Source organism: Lagopus leucura, unplaced genomic scaffold (genome assembly GCF_019238085.1).
Source record: "Lagopus leucura isolate 7727_CA_CO unplaced genomic scaffold, USGS_WTPT01 Super-Scaffold_100015, whole genome shotgun sequence".
NCBI classification, from domain to species: Eukaryota; Metazoa; Chordata; class Aves; order Galliformes; family Phasianidae; genus Lagopus; species Lagopus leucura.
The window spans coordinates 290,063-297,847 of NW_024962269.1; the positions used below are offsets into that span (position 1 = coordinate 290,063).

General features: G+C 47.9%; 1 protein-coding gene across 5 annotated transcripts in view; it reads right to left on the minus strand.

Annotated features, from left to right (window-relative positions):
• The window catches only part of HMG20A (high mobility group 20A), a 37,278-nt gene extending 29,757 nt beyond the window's left edge, over positions 1-7,521 (minus strand). For 2 of the 5 annotated variants that reach the window (XR_006179841.1, XM_042875892.1), the window contains exons 1-2: positions 7,186-7,231; positions 6,513-6,623 (exon numbers count right to left, since the gene is read on the minus strand). The gene's annotated coding sequence lies outside the window, so the exon portion shown is untranslated. The other 3 variants (XM_042875893.1, XM_042875894.1, XM_042875895.1) reach the window with 3 other exon arrangements.
• Positions 7,522-7,785: the final 264 nt, after the last annotated feature.

The following is a 7,785-nucleotide window of genomic DNA, read 5'->3' on the forward strand; positions in this document are numbered from 1 at the left end:
TCTGACTAACGTTACTGACCTCAGAGCAGAGATGAGCCGCTTTCACATCCATGAAGAGAAAAAGGTTCTGCATGCAGAGTTCTCAGAAGACTATAAAAAGGCACTGTGATAAAAGCTGAAATGTTGTCTTTTGGAATGCATAGACAATGCAAGAAATTTCCAACCTCTTCTGTCTTCCCACTTATCAGTATGAAGATGTAACCCCTTTCTGAGCACTATTTGCATATCAATGCACACAATACTCATCCAAATAACAACAGAATAGGAGCAACCCTCAGGAAAACGCTGGGAAGTTTCTTGTAAGCAGCTGTTTCCTACACACTTCTGATACAGGTCTTTTCAGTAATCTTCCTGAGGAATGGCTTTGGGACAGAAAGCAAGTTGCTCTTAACTGGGAACGAGATCACCAAGTAACTTACCTTAAAAGAAAAGTTACATAATGGTTACTGAGACCTGCTGTAAGGACTGACTGTAACACTGCGACCTTTGCAGCTTCCCATTGCACAGCCAGCTGGGTTTTGCTCTGCTTTTGTGTGCTACTACCCACGCTCTAAGAATGCTTATCAATAAATGCTGATCAGGCTGTGATGTGATAAACTTATCTTTTTGAGAAGTTAAACAATGCAGCTCCTGCAATCCCTTCCAGACTGAACACAGACCTTCAGCTAAGTTCTCAGAAAACAGTGACAGGAAGTCAGAGTAATCAACAAGCTTCAAATTGGTACCATTTTGTCCAAAAGCATTGCATTTCAGAAAGCAGAATAAATCAGGCTCTATGTGGGACTCCAAACTAGCATTAAAAATTCAGGAATCACAAACAAATGAAAGAAGCTTTTCTTTTCCCTTTCATTTTTCCCATATTCTGAGCTTAAAATATATGATTTTTCTTCCACATTTAGTTTCAGCAGAACACAAAAATGTCAGGTCTCGTTCTGAACCTTCATGTATTTGGATACAAACGAGACCTAAGGGCAGGCTACAAGACTGCTGAACTGCAGAGGCTTGCTCCTTTCTCACCTGCCTGTGGCCATGCCTGGGCTTTTCATCGAGTTTTTCTAACAGGAAAGAACAGAAGCTGGGTGTCTCCCACCATCTCAGCTACGTACTTGAAAAGACAGAGCTCAAACACCAGAGCTTATAAAATAAAAAGGAAAGAATGCATATGGAATTTCCCACTTCTACCAACGGTGAATACTCATACAAACTTAACGACCCACCCCCAGACACCAACAGTTCTTGCTAGCTGGACTCTTTCTGCTAGCAGCCTGCCATTCAGAGCTTTGAAATCACCTGCCCAAGACAACCAAGCCTAGAAGGAACAAACAACAGTCCTCCATTGCCACAGGTGAGATCAGCCTAAACCTGTTTAACTACCAGCTACTTCAATCACAGCACCTTCAGGCCTGCAGAGCTCTGCTCACAAGACAAGGTCTGTGCATGAGCATGCTGAAGAAACAATGGCATTGCATTGATGTGTTTTTAGTTGACACCAGGTGAAATGGTTCAGCAAAGCATGAAGTGAGCGCAGCAGCTGGCAGGGGAAAGCAGGATGCAAGTAGCACAGCCAATACTGACCTACATTTCTGTAGCTCCACGGCCTGAGATTCAGCTTTTATCCCCCTACAACTCAAGTGATGTCAAAAATGAAGAACACTGGAAAAGATTCCAGTAACTGAGAGCTAAAATAGTCATAAGTGGGAGGAAATATGAATACCAGAAAAAAATTAGGATTATCTCATAAGCTGACTTGACATCTTCAGGTTTTTTTCCATCCAATGTAAAGCTAAACATTTATTCTGTTAATGAAAGATGAGATTCTTTCCCATGACTCTGGAAACAGAACTCTAAATCCACAGATTCTGATTATTTTTCTAACAAGGGATATTTATGACATTGTTTCTTCATATCTTATATGAATTGCAGATTATTTACCTCTCTACCTTAATTAAACTGAGCAGAAGAACAGTTAAAGACAAATTCATTCCCAAGTAGTGGCACAGTGAGGATTAAGGCAAACGCTGGTTGTCTCCACTCCATTTCAGCCGTAGCAGAAGATGCACAATTCCAGCTGCAGCACTGCAGTAACACAGCCTGAGCCAGCAGTCTGCTCCTAAAGCCTTTCATATGGTTACCTGCCACAGAAAGAAACTGGATGCCAGGGTTGACGAGAGCCCACTGTGTCACACTGTCAGATAACTACGCTGCTGGCCAGGCACAGGTCAACATCCTCATTTCTACTATTATTACTATTATTTGATCTTGCCCTGGCAAAGTTTGAACTCCAACAGAAAGTGCGAGCACATGGTTCCATGCTGTGCTCCACCACCTCCACTAAGCCTGCCAAGTTATTCCTGGGTGAACTGTTTGGAATCACAGACCTTCAGATCCTGTGTAAGAGTCCTCCTTTGCTGCAGTGATGACAAACACTGAGATCCAAGCAGCAAGCACCAATGCAGAACTCGCTCATTACAATACACACCCTAAAGGAGAACTGAAGAGCATTTAAAAATGCCTGCTTAGCTCAAGACTCCAAAGATGTGTTCATCCACATCTAGAAATCCTATATAGTGTGACTTATGAGATACTCTAGGAAGACACTTGTGTATTCGATGCAGTGGTAGCTTTACTTGAAGTATCTTCCTACATTAACTCCTGAATTTTCATCCTTTAGGTAGAAGGTGTCTTTGTCAACGCCCTGGATATGTGCAGACAAATCCAAGGAAGATGATGTGTGTTCTTAAAGAAAAGTAAGCTGTGGAGAACTAGCAAAGAACCACTGTACCAAGGAAAAAGGTGTGCAGTATTATTAAAACACACCACTAAAGCATACTTAACACACAGACTTCCTCCTACCCCGGTGCACCATTTATCCCATACTGGGAACACTTCCCCCACCCGCCTTCACAGCAGAAATGCAATGTTAGCAAACTCCAGAGTTAAAGTGTGAAAGAAGATTCACAGTTTACAGTTTCCAATACTTGGCTTGATGCTGATCTGTTTTTCTGTTGTATATTCTCATGCTATTACCAGAGCTTGTTTTGTCACAGCACTCTCCCCTGCTGTTCCAGCTATGGAGACTGACACTTGAGTTTCCCAATCACGATGCCAGACACCACGTCTTCTGAGCACCAGCGTGGGATGCCTTGATTTCACTTCATCAGAAATTCACTTTGGATCGACAAACAACGACGGCCCCAGAGTCACAGCCGTGAGATGGTTACTTCACCTCTTCTGACACAAATGGAACAACCAGATTCTCACAGAACATCCACTGACATGCCTTGTTTTCGTCAAACACTGCACCAGGATGAAGAATCATCATGCCATCTCATCCCCACAGCTTTGAAACAGTAACCAAGGAAATTCCAAGCTAAACAATAACATTTCTTTTCTGAGCAACAAACAAAAACCCACAAAAACACTAGTTAATCCCATGGGACGGATCTGAATTCAGCTAATTCTCCTCTAGTGACCACCATCTACTTCACACTGAGAACCCATCCAACTACAGCAAGTAGCTACACTGCAAGTTCACATACATATTTAGATCTCACCATAAAATTAAGAGATACTCACTGGTCATCCTTAACCTTGTGTCTCTACATACATATCCCTCACACCCAGCACATGCTGGAACAGCTACCACGTGCAGAGGACAAGCTGGGAAACTGTTTCATTCAGTAGCCAATTATCCCCATGCAGTTCAACTTCACATCACAGCTAGCAGCACCAAGGAGGACTGTCCTGTATCTCTCCAACCAGAAGTGGTGCACGATGTGCAGCGTGCTGCTTGAAGGAGCCAAAGAGACAGCAACTCAATGCCATTAAGTGGATGAATTCTTTCCTGACAGTGAAATCCCCTCATCTGCTGCACAGTCAGATAAACATCAGGATAACTCAGCTGGACTTTTAGCAACCGTTTATCCTATCAGTATTGACCTGAGGTGCAGTACTCCCTCCCATCCAGTACCTCCAGCAGCTTGATGCCAGTTACACCTCGGGCCTTACCAAGCCCTGCCTTACTGCTCCTCCTCACTCCCAGCCGCACTCAGCTCTGTGTTCATGCAAATGCTTGGTTTCCAGCTCGAACAAATCCCTTAACTAGTTCAGCACCCACATAACATCACTTTCATCTCATCAGCTGTTTGAAGTAGCTTGTCAGGAGCACTGGCACTAGAGATTACCAGCAGCTAAGACTTGCTGGCTCCGGCTCCTACGGAACATCACAAAGCCCAAACCAGACACCAACACCTATTTCCAGTCCCAGCAAATATTGTAGATCACTTATTTCAAAGGTGATTAATAATACTTTGTCACAAGTCTCTTTTGGCCACAAACAATCCCTCAGATACCACAGAATAATTAAAGACATGAACTTTTCAGAGTTAAACACACCAATGCAACGAGAGCAGACCTTTACCCAGGAACACGCTAAACTGCCAACAACTCTTCTGTATTCAACACCAGAGGGACAAAAAACAGAACAAGTCAGAAACAAATTCCATCAGTCCTACATCACTTGAATCCAGTTAATAACTGACACTTTCACTATCCTCGTTCTCTCAAGGATGAACTTCACACATTGTTGCCAATGGTAACACAACTTCACGTCACTCAGCCTTTTCACTGGAGCAGCTCCTCTGATTTTCATGCAATGGCAATTGGTGAACTACAGGTTAAGGGTGTCAGCTGTCCACCTCATCGCTCACCACAGCCTTCAGAACAGAACATCCCCATGCCTCAGGTTCCCATGTACTGAAAAACAACCCACAAGAATCTCAGAAACAGTGAAGTATAACAGCATTTCTTTGTGGTTTTTATTCTAAGCCACGCAGACTGCTGGGCTCAAAAACCTGAAATCGCTCAGCCAAAGTCAGCTACTGCCATGGCCTCCTGCAAAGGAGAACAGAATCATCTCCTTCTGTGATGAAAACCTTTAATAAGCCTTTTTGAAGATAACACTGCTTCCATTTAACATTTCCACTGATTAAGTTTGTTTAATGGGAACATTCTTACCATCATTTGTAAAAGACAAGCTCTGTTTAAAGTGCATCAGCATTCGGGGAAGTAAGGTCAAGGAATAACGAAGATTTCCTAATAACATCCAGAACCCAGCATTCAGTCATTCAACTCCATTTGCCCTCTCCTAACCCCCAACTGCTCCCATCTCACAGTCTGAGTGAAGGCTTCACACAAAGTCATGCCAGTCCAGCTGCAACTGCAGTTACCCAAAGGCTGTTGGCATCTAACATTTCATAAGCAGCCTTCAGAAGCAGAACATCCAACCTCAGGGTTGTCCCTACAAGTCAGGTATTAACTCTGCAACTCTTTTCGGATATGCACATTAATCCTTAAAAAAGGCCATTAACAGACAGGCACACTCCCCCAATCACATCATTACAGAAGAGATTGGTACAGGGCTGGTCTGCTTGCAGTTTTTTACCACCAAACTTATCTCACAGGTAGCAACACTGACAATCCATGACAATGTATAAATAAGTTCCAGTTGCTTTGCCCTCAAAAACCAGGACCGAGTTATCAGACAGCCTTCACTGTTTCCACAATTCCACCGGCTTTAAAAATTAAAGAAAGAAAACATTTCTGAAAACAAATTGTTCTTAGGAAATTCATACCAAGCAAGCACTTAGAGCCACAGTGCTTTTATCAGCCACCAGTCAGCTCTTAAAAAGTTCAATGGTTTCCATCAACACAGGAAATAATACCCTTCTGTTTCTAGAGGAAATCATGGAAGTACAACAAAAAATGCTTAAAGGAACTAGTTCTGGAAGATCTCCAAAGCCAATCCAATTGGAAGTTGAAAGGGCATTTCATTAAGATACAAGAACTAACCCAACAGAAAAAGCTTAATTCATCTACTCTCCTCAAGCACGCACACGGGTGTTCACCTGTGTTACCCTTCCCCTCAGAGGTGATGCAGAGGGAGCCTACAAGTAGGAGGGGAATCAACTCTTTGAAAGGGGAGATAACTGCAGGACAAGGGGAAATGGTTTCGAGTTCAGGGAAGGGAGATTGAGGTTGGATGTCAGAGGGAAGTTCTTTACTACAAGAGTGGTGAGCTGCTGGAACAGCTGCCCAAAGATGCTGGAGGTGTTCAAGGCCAGGTTGGATGGGACCCTGGGCAGCCTGGTCTGGTATTAAACGGGGAGGTTGGTGGCCCTGCATGTGGCAGAGGGTTGGAGATTCGTGGTCTTTGAGGTTCCTTCCAACCCTGGCAATTCTGTGGTTCTGTGATGATCACAGGAGCATCTCCATGGCTGTTAAGCACAGCTTCTTCCACCCGTGCTGTTTCAGCACTGGTGTGTGCCCCATAACACATGTCTCAATGCTACAAAAACCAGCACGGTTCCACGCATACTTCAGGTGGGGGGAGTAAAGCTCCTCCAGCCACAGCCTGGGAACGGGCAGGGAGAGTTCAGCAACTTGCATCAGCTTACAGTGGGACAAAAAGGAATAACTCCGCCAGGTGCGTACGGAGCAACAGCTCAGCTCACCCTCACTGCTTCCACCCAGCAGTCCTTGAGCACAGGGCAGCTCAGCACACCTCAGCAATCTGGGCAGCCTTCGCCATCAGACACGGCCCGTGCCTGCTGAGGGAACGTGGCCTGCAGAAACAGAAGATGGAAGACGTTTAGGAACTGCGAAGCACAGCAGCTTGCGTTTAGTCACCCTCTGACAGTGACACACACACGGCTGAACCCCGCTCTGTTGCTAAAGCATTGCTCTGGGAACGGGGCTCACTCTATTCTCACGGAACGGGCACCTGCCGGGCTGCTCTCTACGCACCATCACCACAAGCAGGAAGAACGAAAAGATTAAATTAACACAGGGAACAGCGGGACTCAGTCGCACACCGCAGGTTCTCTATTTTGACCGAGCTGAAGGGCAGGAAGGCTCCTTAAGGGACTACTGAGGGGACGTAATAACGTAACGGCTAAGGAGAACGGGGAACCGCCGTCTTTTATTGCCGACGGGACGCGAAGGCGATGAGGACGCAGCGGACACGCGCCGTGCGCTCAGCCCCACGCTCCGCTCCGCAGGCCCGAAGCCCCTGGCAGGCCGGGCGGGCCGGTCCCAGCAAGCCGCCCCCAGCTCGGCACTGCGCTGCTCTCCGGGCCGCCCTAGGCGGTGAGAGAGCCGAGCAGCCCCACAGCCCGCCGCACTGACCTGCGGGGCTCGGCCCGGCACTGCGCGTCCCCTCCGCCCCGCGCCGCCGCCGCCGCGTCCCTCACAGAGCCGCATCACCGCGCCTCCACCCGCGCGGATCTCTCCGCCCCTCACCATAGCGCCGTCCGGAGAAGCCCCAAAGAGAACCCGGGCTGGAAGCACGCGGGCCGACCCCAGCAGCGCTTTCTTGCCCTTCCTTTCCCCTTTCCACTGCCTCGGGCGGGAGGCCAAACTACGCGCCGGGACTACTTTTTTCGCGCGGGCGGAAGAATACCGTTACCTTTCTCATGGAGATTCTCTGCTTTGAAGCCGGGGCCGCGCGCGGCGCATGCTGGGACGTGTAGTATTCCCCTGCAGCGGGACCGGAGCGCGCCCGCGGCCGCGCCCCGCCCCATCGCCTCTCCCTGGCCAATGGGCTGCTGCGGCGGGCGGGAACGCCCCGCCCCTCCGTGCGCGAGGGGGGCGAGGCCGTGCCGCGGCCGGCGGCGGCCGGAGTTGGTGGTGCGCGCGGGCGCGGCGCTCGCAGCCCGTCCCGGGACTCGGCGCAGCGCGGCCCGGCGGCCGGCCGCCCTCAGCGAGCCTCCGCGCAGCCGCCGCACC